The sequence below is a fragment of the Cebus imitator genome, unplaced genomic scaffold, assembly GCF_001604975.1.
Source record: "Cebus imitator isolate Cc_AM_T3 unplaced genomic scaffold, Cebus_imitator-1.0 Scaffold467, whole genome shotgun sequence".
NCBI classification, from domain to species: Eukaryota; Metazoa; Chordata; class Mammalia; order Primates; family Cebidae; genus Cebus; species Cebus imitator.
The window spans coordinates 26948-42209 of record NW_016107782.1 but is presented as its reverse complement, the minus strand read 5'-3'; the positions used below and the strand labels follow the sequence as shown (position 1 = coordinate 42209).

General features: G+C 41.5%; 1 long non-coding RNA gene across 12 annotated transcripts in view; it reads right to left on the bottom strand.

Annotated features, from left to right (window-relative positions):
* LOC119468653 overlaps positions 1-15262 on the bottom strand; it is a 47244-nt gene that overhangs the window by 13367 nt on the left and 18615 nt on the right. For 6 of the 12 annotated variants that reach the window (XR_005197392.1, XR_005197390.1, XR_005197388.1 and 3 more), the window contains 4 exons: positions 9499-9671; positions 4667-4814; positions 2551-2570; positions 179-313 (listed from right to left, as the gene is read on the bottom strand). This is a non-coding gene — a long non-coding RNA (uncharacterized LOC119468653). The remainder of the gene's footprint in view (positions 1-178; positions 314-2550; positions 2571-4666; positions 4815-9498; positions 9672-15262) is intronic. The other 6 variants (XR_005197394.1, XR_005197391.1, XR_005197398.1 and 3 more) reach the window with 4 other exon arrangements.

The window sequence follows — 15262 nt, the reverse complement described above, 5'->3', positions numbered from 1 at the left end:
CTCCTGACCTCATGATCCACTCACTTCGGCCTCCCAAAGTGCTGGGATTAGAGGCATGAGCCACCACACTCAGCCTAGGCAGATACTTAGGAAGAACAGGCATAGGCAAGTTTCCTGAGGAAGTTCTGATGTGTTGGAGGAAGTCAGGGATAGCAGCTTCATGGAGTGGGGCGGATACCTAGTAGGAGATGAAGCCAGCTGAAGCAGGATTCACACGCAGGCCTCGTAGATCCCAGCAAGGCGTTCAGCTTGCCCACGGAGTGCAGGAGGAGAGCTGCCAGACTACAAAGGAATACCTGCGAAGAGATTAGACCTTGGGGCAAGGTCAGAGGCAGAGAGGTTAGGGGAATGTTGCAGTAATCCACATAAGAAGTGACAGTCACCTGGACCAGGGTGGCAGCACTAGAGAAGGTAAGTAGTATACACCTTCCCTTTGAAGTCTCTCCAGTTTCCTACCACATTTCCCTCTCACAGCCCCGGTCCTCTCCTTGGCCTTCATCACCTTACCCCTGAATTGTTACACTAGCCCCCTCACTCCCTCGCTGGTGCTCACTGGACTTCCCACTGCCCCGGCTCTTCTCTCACCTTCCTCACATTACTCCCCTGCTCAGAAAATATGACTGTGTCCTGCCCGTCATCCAAGTCCAAATTCCTCTCCCTGGCTCTCAAAGCCTTCCACTGAGTTCTACACATTTCATGTTCTTCTGACCATAAACCAGTTCCTACCAGCACTCTGGCAGCAATTCAGACAGTAACCAGCTTACTTAATGACCAAGAGATCTGCTACTCTATACCCCATTCAAAATTAACCTGATAGTTCTTTTGATTGGGTCATAGCATCAGAGCTCCATTACAAAAACAAATAATAACAATTAACATTGATTAAATGCTTACTAAGTGCCAGACTCTAATCTAAGAGCTTTACAAACAGCGACCACTCCAATTGTACAACATCCCTATGAAGTGGGTACTAGTATTATCCCAAACTTTACAGATGAGGAAACTGAGGCACAGAAAGGTTAAGTAGATTGCCCAACATCACAAAGCCAGTGGGGAGAGGGGAGGAGCTGGGATTTGAATCTAGAAAGTCTCTACCTCCATAGTCAGCACTCTTTCTTAGCTGTGGTACTCCACTGCCTCCCATACTTGGACCCTGTTTCTCAGGTTTCTCCATGTGAATCATTAACTTGTGAGTTGTGTTTACAACAAAACTCTCATTACTGTCCCCCAAGCATTTTTTTTTTTTCAGATGGAGTTTTCCTCTTGTTGCCCAGGCTGGAGTGCAATGGCACGATCTTGGCACACCGCAACCTCTGCCTCCCCAATTCAAGTGATTCCCCTGCCTCAGCCTCCCTAGTAGCTAGGATCACAGGCATGGGCCACTGTGCCCGGCTAGTGTTTTGTATTTTTTAGCAGAGATGGAGTTTTTCCATGTTTGTCATGCTGGTCTCGAACTCCCAACCTCAGGTGATTCACCCATCTCGACCTCCCAAAGTGCTGGGATGATAGGTGTGAGCCACTGTGCCCAGCCTCCCCCAAGCTTTTGCTAAGCATTTTGTCTTCTTCCTATCTCTACCATGCCAAATCCCATCCAGCATTCAAGGTGTAACTCAACTTCTTCATTCTCCACAAAACTTCTCCAAATACACGAGACTTCACTGAATCTCCATTCTTCCAGCTATTTGAAATCCACTGCAAATCACTATGTTTGATTTTTTTTTCATGTAACTTCCCAACTATACTGGATGCTGCTTATGTGGAGCAACCATAAATTATGTTTCTTTTTATATCTCTACAATATGTAAAGCAATCCTGGGCCATTGCGTTCAACAGACATTTTAAAATAAAGACTACAGTGAGCTAGCTCCTGTGTGGGTTCCAAAACACAGTGAAGACAGTACTCAAAAATACCTGTGGGCTGGATGTGGTGGCTCACACCCATAAACCCAGCACTTTGGGAGGCTGAGGTGGGAGAATCCTTTGAGGCCAGGAGTTCAAGACCAGCCTGGGCAACATAGAGAGACCCCTATCTCTAAAAAAAAATTTTGAAAAATTAGCTGGGCATAGTGGCACATGCCTGCAGTTCCAGCTACTAGAGAGGCTGAAGTGGGAGGATCACTTGAGCCCAGAAGTTTGAGGCAGCAGTGAGCTATGATCACACCACTGCATTCCAGTCCATATGACAGAGCAACATCCTATCTCTAAAAAAAAAAAAGAAGAAAAGAAAATATATTTGTAGGCCAAATGAGAAGATCCAAGGAAATGCCTGTTGAAACATCATAATTATCTATTTTAATTAACCTTTTTCATATAAATGCTGTCAGTGACACTGCATACGCAAACATAAGATTTTCATATCATTTCAGTATAAATTCATTGAGCATCTACTTTGTGCTTGTTGCAAAAAGGAATGAGACAAAAGCCCTGCCATCAGAGAATCCTCAGTCTGTGTTACTATGTGTCTTAGGGCATGGTTGGAGATCAAGACTAGAAAATCCACTAAAATCTACTTAGGTGAAAGAGAACAGAAGGAAATGTCACAGAACTCACCTGTACAAAGAACAGTAGGCCTGTGGGTGATTGGAACAGAAAATGATCAAAGATGTTACCTTCTTCATTGCCACGTTACTCTTCCTCTGCTTCCCTCATTTTACATTTTTCTCTTTCCCCTACCTTTTCTCCCTCCCCATCCAACCCATTCGCAGATTGCCTTCCTTTGCTCTCCTATTACACCATCCATCATGGCTTACATTGGATGGTACTCTCAGCTTCCAACAAGTGCTGGTGACCATTCAGGTCCAGCATTACTGTCTGTTAACTTGACTCTCACCATTCTAATCCCGAGTGTCCAGCAGGAGACTCCAAGGGGACTACCATGGACAGGTTTCCAACCCTAGCCCAAACAGCTATGTTGGGGAGTAGCGAAAGAATGACCAAGGTCATGTTGAATGGTATGCAAGGGACTGTTCTTTCTGGGGCTGGACTCAAAGGTGTGGGATGTTGGCTTTCGTAAAACATAATGTGATAGGGCTGGTCGCAGTGACTGACGCCTGTAATCCTAGCACTTTGGGAGGCCGAGGTGGGTGGATTGCTTGAGGTCAGGAGTTCAAGACCAGCCTGACCAACATGGTGAAACACCGTCTCTACTAAAAATACAAAAATTAGCCAGGCGTCGAGGCATGTGCCTGTAATCCCAGCTACTTGGGAGGCTGAGGCAGGAGAATAGCTTGAAGCCAGGAGGCAGAGGTTGCAGTGAGCTGAGATCTCGCCACTGGACTCCAGCCTACGCAACAGAGCAAGACTCTATCTCAAAATATATATATATATATATAAAATGTAGTAAATGGTCCAATAGTTGCTCTACAGTACATACACCTCAGATTCACATTTTTCAGACTTCACAAAGTCATAGAGTTTTAGAAATGTAAGGAATTCCAGGAATCATTTGACATAATCCCCACACTTCAGCTCATTGTAAAGCAAAGCCTGAGAGCAGATAAGGGTGAATCCCATACTCTCTGACTCCTAGTTTACTCCAACATTTACCAAACCAGCAGCATTTTAAGACCACCTTTGACATGTAGGTGACTGAAGATAGTCCACACTGCATCGTAGCATGTGGATTTGTTTGTCTTTTTTAGTATAGTTTCTGTACCTACTAAGAACTTTCACATATATCATCCTATCTAGTCCTCACAGCAATCACGAAAAGAACTAAGCCTGTTTTGTAGATGATAAACTGGGACGCAAAGAAGTCAACAGCCTTGCCTACACTTTACAGTTCATACTGGGCAAAGCCACGAATTAAGCCCATACTATTTCACTTCAGACCTTGCTCTTTCTGCTTTGCCATGCTGCCTTCACTCTCTGGGAATCAATGAAGTCTCAAACTGTATTTTTGTAGTTTTCTTCTATTTGTTATGATGATTTATTTATTGAGTTATAGATTTATTTGAGACAGAGTCTTGCTCTACCATCCAGGCTGGGGTACAGTGGCATAATCTCGGCTCACTGCAACCTCTGCCTCCTGGGTTCAAGTGATTTTCCTGCCTCAGCCTCCCAAGTAATTGGGATCACAGGCACTTGCCATCATGCCCAGCTAATTTTTGTATTTTTACTAGAGATGGCGTTTCACAGTGCTGGCCAGTCTGGCCTGGAACTCCTGACTTCATGGCATCCACCCACCTTGGCCTCCCAAAGTGCTGGGATTATAGGCATGAGCCACCGGGTCCAACCTGTTTTGTTTTAACATCTTAAAAATCTAGCTGAGGAGAGACTGTCCGTTTCAGGTTAGCCAGCTCTTAGAAATAGCAGAGGGCTCATGGAGAATGCCTTTGATATGCAAACTAACCAGTCCAGAGCCATACCTCCTCTAGCAGGAGGAAATATTCCTCTGCTTTAATCATCCCAGGGCCACATACCAGGCAACCAAAGACCACTCCTATAGCTCAAAGCTTATAGGAATTATTCAGACTAGCCAAGTCTAACCAGTTTACTCTGTGCTGCCTTTCCTGTGGAAACCCCAATAAAGATGCCCTCTTTTCCAGACCCTCTGGGGATAATGAACTTTTTTTTCCTGAGCCTCTGCTTTGTGGCCACACCCCACTGACCATCACATAAAAGTACATCGAACACAATAACCAAAAAAAGGATTGGAAAAGCAGACCGACAAGTTCAGAGGGTCCTTTAGTAATGTTCAAAGAATTAGCATGTGCAGTAGAGGAGTGGTCACATCATCATGCACTCAAACCATAAATACGATATTCCCAATCCCAGCAAGCATGGCTTCCGGCACTTCGTGTCGGTGCTCTTGTCTGTAACACAGCAAAAGGAACAGGAACATTTTTCAATGCACAGATCAATCCAATTGGTTTGGAGAGAAAAGCTGGTTCTTATGATGGTTCTAAAAAGATGGTTTAGTAGCAGTGATTCATTCTATCAAAGGCATCACTGCTATCTTTGATGCAGATACTATCATCCTAAGCCCTTTGCAATCAATCCTGAGATGTATGATTTGTTTAGCCTAGTGAAATTCTTCACAATTCTTTAATCAACTTCAACTGCTTCTGATAACTTGACCCTGCATTCCTTGGACCAAAAAGCATCAAGGCAGAAATGTCTGAATCCCAGAATGGTTCCAAAGAGTAATACTTCAAAGAACTCTGTACACGGCAATTCCTTAGTATACTTTTACTACTTATTGACTTTAGTTTCTTTGCCATGGTGGAGATTTATTATCCTTTAATTTGTAAAGCTGGACTCAGATCAATTGTATGCTCTGGTTTCAAGAAATCCTGATAAGGTCTCTCAACAACATAAGTAGGGATAGGGTGACTAACCTCGTTTATCCAGGCCTGGAAAAGTACAAGGAATGTGGGACTTTCAGCTTTAAAACCAGGAAAGTACCTGCCAAACCAGGACAAGCTGGTCACCCTAATCTAGGGATTTAAGAAAAAGTAAATCTTTTGTCTTATTAAACTTTAAGAGGTGTCTTAGAACTAAATGCCTTCAAGATGCAGGTTGCTAATAGCCCTTTAATATCTTTAAGCAGCATATTTCCTGCAGGTTTGCAGGAAAACCAAAGTATAAATGTGTGACAATAAATACAATAGATCAAACAGTGATTCTTAATACCTCCAAACGTAGATGAAATACATCAAGCAAATGAAGAGCAAAACTGACACAGGTGACTTTACATATTCATTTCAATATATAAAGGCCCGGCAGGGACTTCTATATAAAAGTGAGTCTTTAGCAGTCAGCACAGGAGTCTTTGATTCACTGCCACTTAACAATGGGAAGTGCCAGTTTTAACTCTCCCAAAGGTGGGGAGCAGGGCCTTCAGTCCCACTCTCCTGGTTCTAACTCTTACCTCTACCTATGTCCAGCAGTGTTGGAATGGGCAGCCCAAAATAATGTGCACGTTAATTAAATCTTCAATAGGGATGGGAGGGAGGGAGGCTACTGAGAGCCGGGATTGCCTTAATTCTTTCTGGGGAATATGAAGAGTTAAGAGATTTACCAATCCAGCCGCTAAAAAAAAAAATCCCTCAAGACTCAGCCTTGCAGTTCTAATTGATTGATGTCATTTATAAGTAATCTAATAAAGTTGAATAATTTATTTGAAAATGACAGATGTTGAAAATATAGAGTCATACTAATCTGGGTCTGGCAGAGAATACAGTCATGATTATCATATATAATTTCACGTCAGGATTGAGTTTTTATATTTTAAACAATCTTTGGATATCTCATTTTAGTGCTTATATTAAAGTAAATTTAGGAAAAAGGTAATTTTGAGCCAGTGGATAAAACTGGATCACAAATTTGTCATTCCTCAAATGTATGCCAGCTGCTGTGCTAGGTGGCGGGAGACATGGTGGAGAACACAGAAATGGTCCTTGCCCTCACTGAGTTTCCATTCTATCGGGGAAAACTGACAATAAATAAGTACACAAATAGGTAAAATAATTACAGATGGTGATTAACAAAAATTAAGAGTAAATCTACTTTCAGCTTTCCCATCACTTTATGCATAGCTCTGTTTTGTTTTGTTTTGTGAGATGAGGCCTGACTCTGTGGCACAGGCTGGAGTGCACTGGGATTATCTCGGCTCACTGCAACCTCACCCACCCTGCTTCAAGCGATTCTCCTGCCTCAGCTTCCTGAGTAGCTGGGATTACAGATGTGCATCACTACGCCAAGCTAATTTTTGTATTTTTAGTAGAGACGGAGTTTCGCCACATTGGCCAGGCTAGTCACAAACTCCTGACCTCAGGTGATCTGCCCACCTTGGCCTCCCAAAGTGTCGGGATTACAGGTATGAGCCACTGCACCTGACCTATCCATAGCTCTCTGAACCATTCACAACAATCTATGAAACTTCAGTTTCACATGTAAACACATATATCTTCATGAAGAAGGATTTAACATTACATAATTTTCCCACCAGAAGAACTATACTATTCACCTCAGCCTATTAAAACAATTTTATTACTCTTTTGTGTGTTTTATTGAATATTTTTAAAGCCCTGGAAAAAATTTACATCAAAATGCAAGGCCTTACAAGTAAGTTCAGTTTCTCGCTATTGCTGAGGCCCCCTTTCCTTCCTAATAAGATTAACACATGTTCTTTCTGGTTACTAGAACAAACAGAAGACTAAGGAAGAAAATCATGCTCCATCTCTGTTAAGTATAACCAGTGCTAGCATACAGGAGAAGGGAAATGGACGATAAAGCTACTTTAAGAATGCAAAACAGCCAGGCTTAGTGGCTCACACCTGTAATCCCAGCAATTTAGGAGGCTGAAGTGGGTGGATCACTTGAGGCCAGGAGTTCAAGACCAGCCTGGGCAACATGGTGAGACCTCGTCTCTACTAAAATTATAAAAATTAGCCAGGCATGGTGGCAGGCACCCATAATCCCATCTACTTGGGAGGCTGAAGCAGGAGAATCTCTTGAACCTCAGTTGCAGTGAACTGAGCTACTCAGGAGGCTGAGGCACAAGAATCGCTTGCACCTGGGAGATGGAGGTTTCAGTGAGCCAAGATTGTACCACTACACTTCAGCCTGTCGACAGAGTGAAACTCTGTCTCAATAAATAAATAAGAATGCAAAATGGCTCAATCTTCTTCTCCAGCCAGGAGAGTCTTAGTTTGGCCACCCTCCCTCCCCTTGCCTCCATACCTCCCTCTGTCCTTCTCTGTAGACTAGCTATGGGTTCCCTCCCAGTTTCCCTGTGAGCCACCTCCAATAAATCTAGTCTTCAAACCAGACTCAAAAACTCACTCAAACCAATGTGTCAGTAATTGATGACAGCAAGGATATTACTATTTAATAAGGATGAAGGTCTTTAAGAAGTGAAACTCTTAAGACTAGGGCTTGCAGCTCTAGTGAGTGATAGTGGGTAGTGTATATTAGCCAGCCCTAAAGAGATTCTGACTATAGATTTGCAGTCTCCTGGTCCAAAGCCAGCTAGCACATAGGGTGCTCGCTGCTTCCAATGCAACTTCATTGCCATACACCATGGTCATGATTTACTATAAAGCAATGCTGTTTCTGATACATGATGGAGTGGCACCCAGAACATCTGCTCAACTAAAAACAAACAACAACAAAATCACTGTAGGTGCACTCAATCTATCTTGGCTTTTCTTCTTCTTCTTCTTCTTCTTCTTTTTGTTGTTATTTGTTTTATGAGACAAAGTCTCACTCTGCTGCCTAGGCTGTAGTGCAGTGGTGCAATCTCAGCTCACTGCAACCTCTGCCTCTGGTTTCAAGCAATTCTCCTGCCTCAGCCTCCCAAGTAGCTGGGATGAAAGGTGTGCACCACCACGCCTGGCTAATTTTTGTGTTTTTAGTGGAGATGGGTTTTCACTATGTTGGCCAGGCTGGTCTTGAACTACTGACCTCGTGATCTGCCCACCTCGGCCTCCCAAAGTGCTGAGATTACAGGCATGAGCCACCACGCCTGGCCAAGGGTTATCTTCTTTAATAGTTTTTCAATATACTGAAATGTCCTCTATTGCATTATTTAAATTTCTGTGTGTGACATTTGTCTCTCCAGCTAGGGCAGGGACTTTCTTTTAAATCAGCACATAGAAAATATTGAGAGATAGTCTCTTGACTATTAAGTATAAATTAATCTTTCCAGGATTCATTTCAAATGTTTTGTCCTGAATGTTTTTCACATTATTATTAATAACAACAGCAATTATGTTTATGGGATATTTGCCATGTACCAGGTGCTCTTCCTTAAATTATTCCTCATGCTCACAACAGCCTCCACATTAGTTATTATTACCTCTCTTTCTGTAGTTGAAGAAACCACCCAAGGTCACACAATTGCAGAGAAACTCTCTGGCATCTGTCTACCTCTTTTACAAAAGATGTGAAGGGAGTTTATCAAGGTTTTTGCTCCTGAATAGGTATTGGAAAGGCAGGAAAAATACCGTATGTCCTGGCAATTCTATAGAATACATTAGGGCACAAGGTTAAAAGATAGGCAACTTTTAAAGCCTCTGTGTTTTCTGTGGGATATTCATGAGCCTGGAGGTGAGTCAAGAATGAAATAGCCAGTTACAGAGTTTAAGAACTATAATCAACACTATGGTACTCAGCAGAAACAGCCTGAACCAAGGAAAGAGCATTCCAATTTAGACTTGCCCTCTCCAGAGCAGGTAATAATAGAGCAACCAACTGGCTGCCAACCACAGGTGTAAAGCATGCGATGTCAGGACCAACCCTCCTTGGCAAATTCAACCTTGTTCCAGACTAATTTCTAAGTGTTCCTGCTTTATTGGGTAGTATTATTAACCTTGCTTTCATGGGATAAACCAGGGTTTCAGTCAGAGGAGCGCTGGGGGCGGCTTAAGTATGGTTCTTCATTCCACTCCTCCCTCCCACTCTCTCTCCAACACCCTGCCTGAGCATCAGCCTGAGAACAGTCCTAACTACCATTTGTAGACTTCACCCCAATCTACGAGTCTTTTCACATACCTTATTCAGATAACCTTGTGAAACTGGTACTATTAGTAGCCCCTTCCTAAACAGGAAGATGGCACAGAGAAAAGTTATGGCTTACTCCAAATCATGCTGCCAGGAAGGATCAAAGCCAGAAGTGGATCCAAGTTTTCTGGGTCTTCTGGTTCAAAAAGAGACCAAATGAAAGCCTGCCAAAGAAAAGGTAGCACATGGTTATCCGTTGCTCCACCCCACCTCCCTGACATTAGGATTAAAATTCATAATAATTTGTTGGATTTAATGGTGTCCTACCATTCATTCTATCCATCTCCAGCAAAAACACACCTCAGTCCCATGGAGGTTTCCCTTTAACATCTTTCAGTTTAATTTCACTCATGGGCATTTGTAGAGAGCATTGCTATCCAGCAGTTTCTATTTTCCCCCTGATGTTTATAGACAATGCACATGAGTATTACTAAGTATTAGATGCGTACATGAGAGAATGAATCTTCCTACGTGTCTGTGGATGCCTGAGATGGATTTTCACTGCTTAGTTATGAACTTCCAAGGGGATAGATAGCTTTTATAAAACACATACATACACTGAGAATTTAGTCTCTACACTATGGGCGATAGTAGTCATTCTTACTATCAAGACAGAAGCTCATTCTTGGTGAAAACAGGTTCCATTCACCTGAAGTGAAAAGGAAGAGAAGAATTTGAAATTACTGCAACCACAATTTAAACTGATGACCCGTTACTCAAGAACCAATTATCCAGTTTGTGGATTTTCTCTGTTCCTCCCTCTTATTGTCTGCTGGGCATTTTTCACTATTCACTATCATCTCCTGCAGAGGATGTTAGAGAAAAAGAGGGGAGGTGAGATTCAAAATAAAATTCCAATAAATTATCATCCAGCACCTACTTTATGCCAGACACTGAGATACGCACTGAGAGTCCTAAATGAGTAATCACTGGCCCCTGTGCTTGAATCGCTATCAGAAATGCAACATTAAAGTTATGCATAAAATACTACAAATTCCTGGTAAAAGAGTAATTCACCCGAAAAGGAGGGGAGGAGGTAAAGACAACAGGAAAAAAAGTGATATTTCCACTGGAACTTGAAGAAGTTGAAGTCCAGGAGGAAACAGATGAATGGGGAAGAGAAGACAGGATGAGGGGGAAACAGCAGGAGTGTGGGCAGTGGGGTTCAGAAGTGGGAAGGTTTCACAAAGGGCGGTACGGGTGGTGACCATACATCCTGGTTTGCCTGAGTCAGTCCTAATTTACGGTCACTATGTCAGCATAATTAATATAGCACCTCCTTTTACTCTCAAAAGTATCCTACTTTGAGTAATAAATTATACAGCCATCTGTGTCAGTCTGAGTCACATATGTCATCACTCTCCCTTCCTTTATCCATGGAAGACATTATTAAATTGCCACAGTACATTCCTGGCTAGGCCTGGACTTGTCTTCAAAATCCTACTGAAAATATCACTTCAGGCAGTATCACAGATTGGAATTGGACCTACGTATGTTTTCCAAGCTACGGGCCAGAGAGGTTGCAAAACGGCAACACACAGGCTATATCTGAACTGCATTTGTATTTTATTTGACCTGCACAGGATTTTTTGCAATTCTGAGCCAGGGTTTACTATCCTGAGGTTTAACTCAATAATTGTATTTCTGATTTTATTTGAGAAATGGGAAAATCCAATAACACAAGACCTGTATTTTACCACAGTAGAACAATTGGCTGAAGCTAAAGAGCAAATATACCCTTTTGTCCAATATCTACCTGTTGTTATCAGCCTCCAAGATGGTCTCCACTGATCCTCACTTCCTCTCATGCTGTATCAGGTTTAGTATGTTTGGCTAATGGAATACAACAAGAGTGATGTTATTCTACTTCCCAGGCTAGCTGTCATTCTGCCTTCCTTAGATTACTTGCTCTGGAGGAAAACAGCTGACATGTTGTGAAGAGAGGCCCACATGGTGAGAAACTGAAGCTTCCAGCAATAGCCATGGGAGTGAGTCTTTCTGAAGCAGAACTTCCACCTCCATTCTAGTATTCAGATGATTGAAGCCCCATCAACATCTTGACTGCAACTCATGGAAGACCTGAGTCAGAACCACTCAGCTAAGCTGCTCCCAGGTTCCTGACCCTCAGAAACCATATAAGAAATGAACATTTGTTGTTTTAAACTGCTGTTTTGGGGCAATTTGTTACACAGCAGTAGATAACTAATACACCAACAAAATTGATTTTCTTATGATCTACCTTCCCCTATCAATTATTTTATCTACCTGGCTCTCAAGACAGTTGAAGTTACATCCTGGCTTTACAGAAAGAAATATTGTTGATGGTTATAAGTAAGAAAGTAAGAAAGTCAGATTTGGCTTTAGATGTATCAACTGGCATCTGTGAGAAGAAGAAGTAACAGGGAGGCTGAAGATCAAGTTTATTTCCTGAAAAAATCATAAATAGACCTTGCAGTGTAGTGCAAGGGGGATGTGATATAGAACCATGTCTAAAAGAGTAAGCTTAGACTCTAGGTCAGACTATATAAGTTCAAATCCCCATATCACCACTGAAGGATCAGATAAATTTAGTAAGTTACTTAGTCTTTTATTTTCTTATCTGAAACATGGGATTAGGAATGCTTACAGCTGCAAGTAACTAAACACCCATCTAATCATAGCTTAAATAAATAGTTTATTTTTCCGCTACAACTGAAAGTACAGAGATACTTTCTTCTCTTCCTTTTCACTTCAGGTGAATGGAACCTGCTTTCACTGAGAATGAGCTTCTGTCTTGATAGTAAGAATGACTACTATCGCCCATGGTGTAAAGACTAAATTCTCAGTGTATGTATGCTGGGAATGATTCAACTGTTCAACAATGCCACCAGGATTCCAGCTTCTCTCTACCTTTCAACTCTGCCTTTCTTAGCAGGTTGGCTCATTGCCTTGTGTTTCTAAGATGGCTGCTGTAGCTCCAGCCATCACATTTCTGTCTTAGGTCAGAGACTTAAGACAGAAAGAAGCAGGGGCAGGTCAAGAATTTTAGCATGGTTTCTAGCCATATGTGTATGATTTTATCAGGAAAGAAAAAAGCTTCCCAGAAGCCCCCAGCAGACTTCTCCTTACATCTCATTGGCTAGAATTAGATCACAGAGCCTTATTAGCAGTAATGGAGACTGGGATCATGAGTATTTAGTTGAATATATTGATACCCCAAGCAAAATTGGGTTCTGTCGGTAAGCAAGAAAAGAAGAGAATAAATATTAGGTATTCAATTGCCCTGAGTGATACAATCAACTTCCAAATATTGATATAGGGGTTAAAGTAAGCTGATACATGCTTTAGGCTAACAGTGTTTGGCATGGAATTAAGTGTTCGATAGATGTTAGCTGTTAAAATTGCAATAATTTAGGCACAAAATATCCATCCTGGACTAGGACATGGAAGAGGGAATAATTTTGAGACTAAAGGGCTTGAAAAGAAAGACAGATAAAATTATTGGCAAGAAAATAATTTTGGTTTTAACTGTTTTTTATTACCTTTCTTTCTCCTTTGTCTTATAGACACAGAAGTGCTCTATCACATTATCATCTTTTTTCTAATTATTTTATAATTGTGTATCTTTTGTTAGAATTTAAGTACTTTATTATTTTAAAAATCTAACTAAAGGAAATATCAACTTTGAGTTCCTTAATCTACTCAGTTAAAAAACCTCCTACAGTAACTTTAACTCTACATTCCAGTTAGTAGCCTGCACAATTATATAATTACATAATGCAGAGCACTGTGACCTACTATTCAAAAGATACTTGTTTTAGACATAGCTCACCTATGTGAAGTAGCAGCAATATTGCCTATGGTCATGCTAAAATTAACTGCAATATTGAAGTCATGTGACATTAAATGTTTCTAGAACTTGCAGGCAGCACAGCTCCCAGAAACCCAATTGCACATTGCTGAATGTGTCTCAAGGCACTTTCAGGTAGATCAGTTAATGGGTGGACCCACCACATACTTTTCAACCATGAGGAGTGATTCAGGGGCCAGGATTTAGAAACCATGAGCAGCTGTGTAATTGCGTGGTGTTAAGAACAAGAGCAGTGAATGGTGTGGGATACAGGTTTAAAAGAAAAGGAAGGTTCTGATTGTATTCTCAAAATAATTGAAAGCAGGGTCTCAAAGAGATATTTGTATGCCATGTTCATAGCAACATTATTCACAGTTGTGAAAGAGTGGAAGCAACCCAAATGTCAATTGACAAATGAATGGATAAACAAATATGATATATAAGTACAATGAACTATTACTCAGCCTTAAAAAGAAAAGAGATTTTGACATGATACATGCTACAACATGGATGAAACTGGAGCACATTAAGCTAAGGGAAATAAGGCAATCACAAAAAGATACTGTATGATTCCCCTGATATGAGGTACCTGGAATAGTCAAGTTTATAGAGACAGAAAGTAGAATGGTGGTAGCCAGGAGATGGACAGTTACTGTTAATGAGTACAGAGTTTCAATTGGGAAAAATGAAAACATTCTGGAGGGGGACAACAGTAGTGGATAATAGCAATGTAAATGTAGTTAATGCCACAGAACTGCACACTCGAAAATGATTATAATGGTAAATGTTATGAGTCTTTTACCAGAATAAAAAAAAATTTAAAGAATAAAAAAGGAAGAGAAAGAACTGGAATGTAATATCCTCACTTCACAAACTCAGCACCCACCCTCCACTGCTCACAAAGTCCTCTAAAATTCTGCTTATTAAGGTGGAAAGAAGATAACAAAATTGGGAAAGTTTTCCTAACTCATCCTAAATATGAGCAACTTCGTTTAGTCATTCTGTATTTTTTTTATTTTTCACAATAAATATGGGGTTTTATTTTGTTTTTTGTTTGTTAGACAGAATCTCGCTGTGTCGCCCAGGCTGGAGTACAGTGGCATGATCTTGGCTCACTGCAGCCTCCACCTCCTGGGTACAAGTGATTCTCCTGCCTCAGCCTCTGCAGTAGTTGGGATTACAGGTGTACCACCACTTCCAGCCAATTTTTGTATTTTTAGTAGATCTAGGGTTTCACCATGTTTGCTAGGCTGGTCTCAAACTCCTGGCCTCAGGCAATCTGCCTGCCTTGGCCTCCCAAAGTGCTGGGATTACAGGCATGAACCACTGCTCCTGGCCAATAAATACGTATTACATTTGTAATCAGAGGGAGGACAAGGAAAGAATATTACAAAACTGGGCGGCAAAGGAAGAAGTGGCATAAATTCGTCTTCATCTCTGGCCTGAGGTCAAGGCAATTCTTCCCTCAGCCTCACAAGACTTGAGTTTTTGCTCAGAAGCATGAAATGTCATTACCTTTACCTTTTGTAGCCCCAGTTTAGGATAAACTCTGGGTCAGCAGTTACATGACTGACCTGGAATGATTTCACTCTTCTGCTGGCAGCGCCAGACTCAGGGGTGACAAACCGGAGTAAATGACTGTGTGAGACCAAATAGCAGAGCCGCAGCAGAGAACTTATTTTTTGTTGTTGTTTCTGATTAGATCTTTTCACATTTTGTTTTGGTTTTGTTTTGGAAAAGACAAGGGTGTCTCATTGAGGCTTTAGGGAAATGGCGGAATTTTAATGGAATTGAATTGGCTCCCATGGTTATCTCAAAGGAGCTGTGGTCATAAAAGTTAATTAAATTAGATTAATTTGCATATTCAAGACCATTCCCTTCCTTCACTTTAAAGGCAGAGAAAGAAAATTTGTCCCTGCTTCCTCA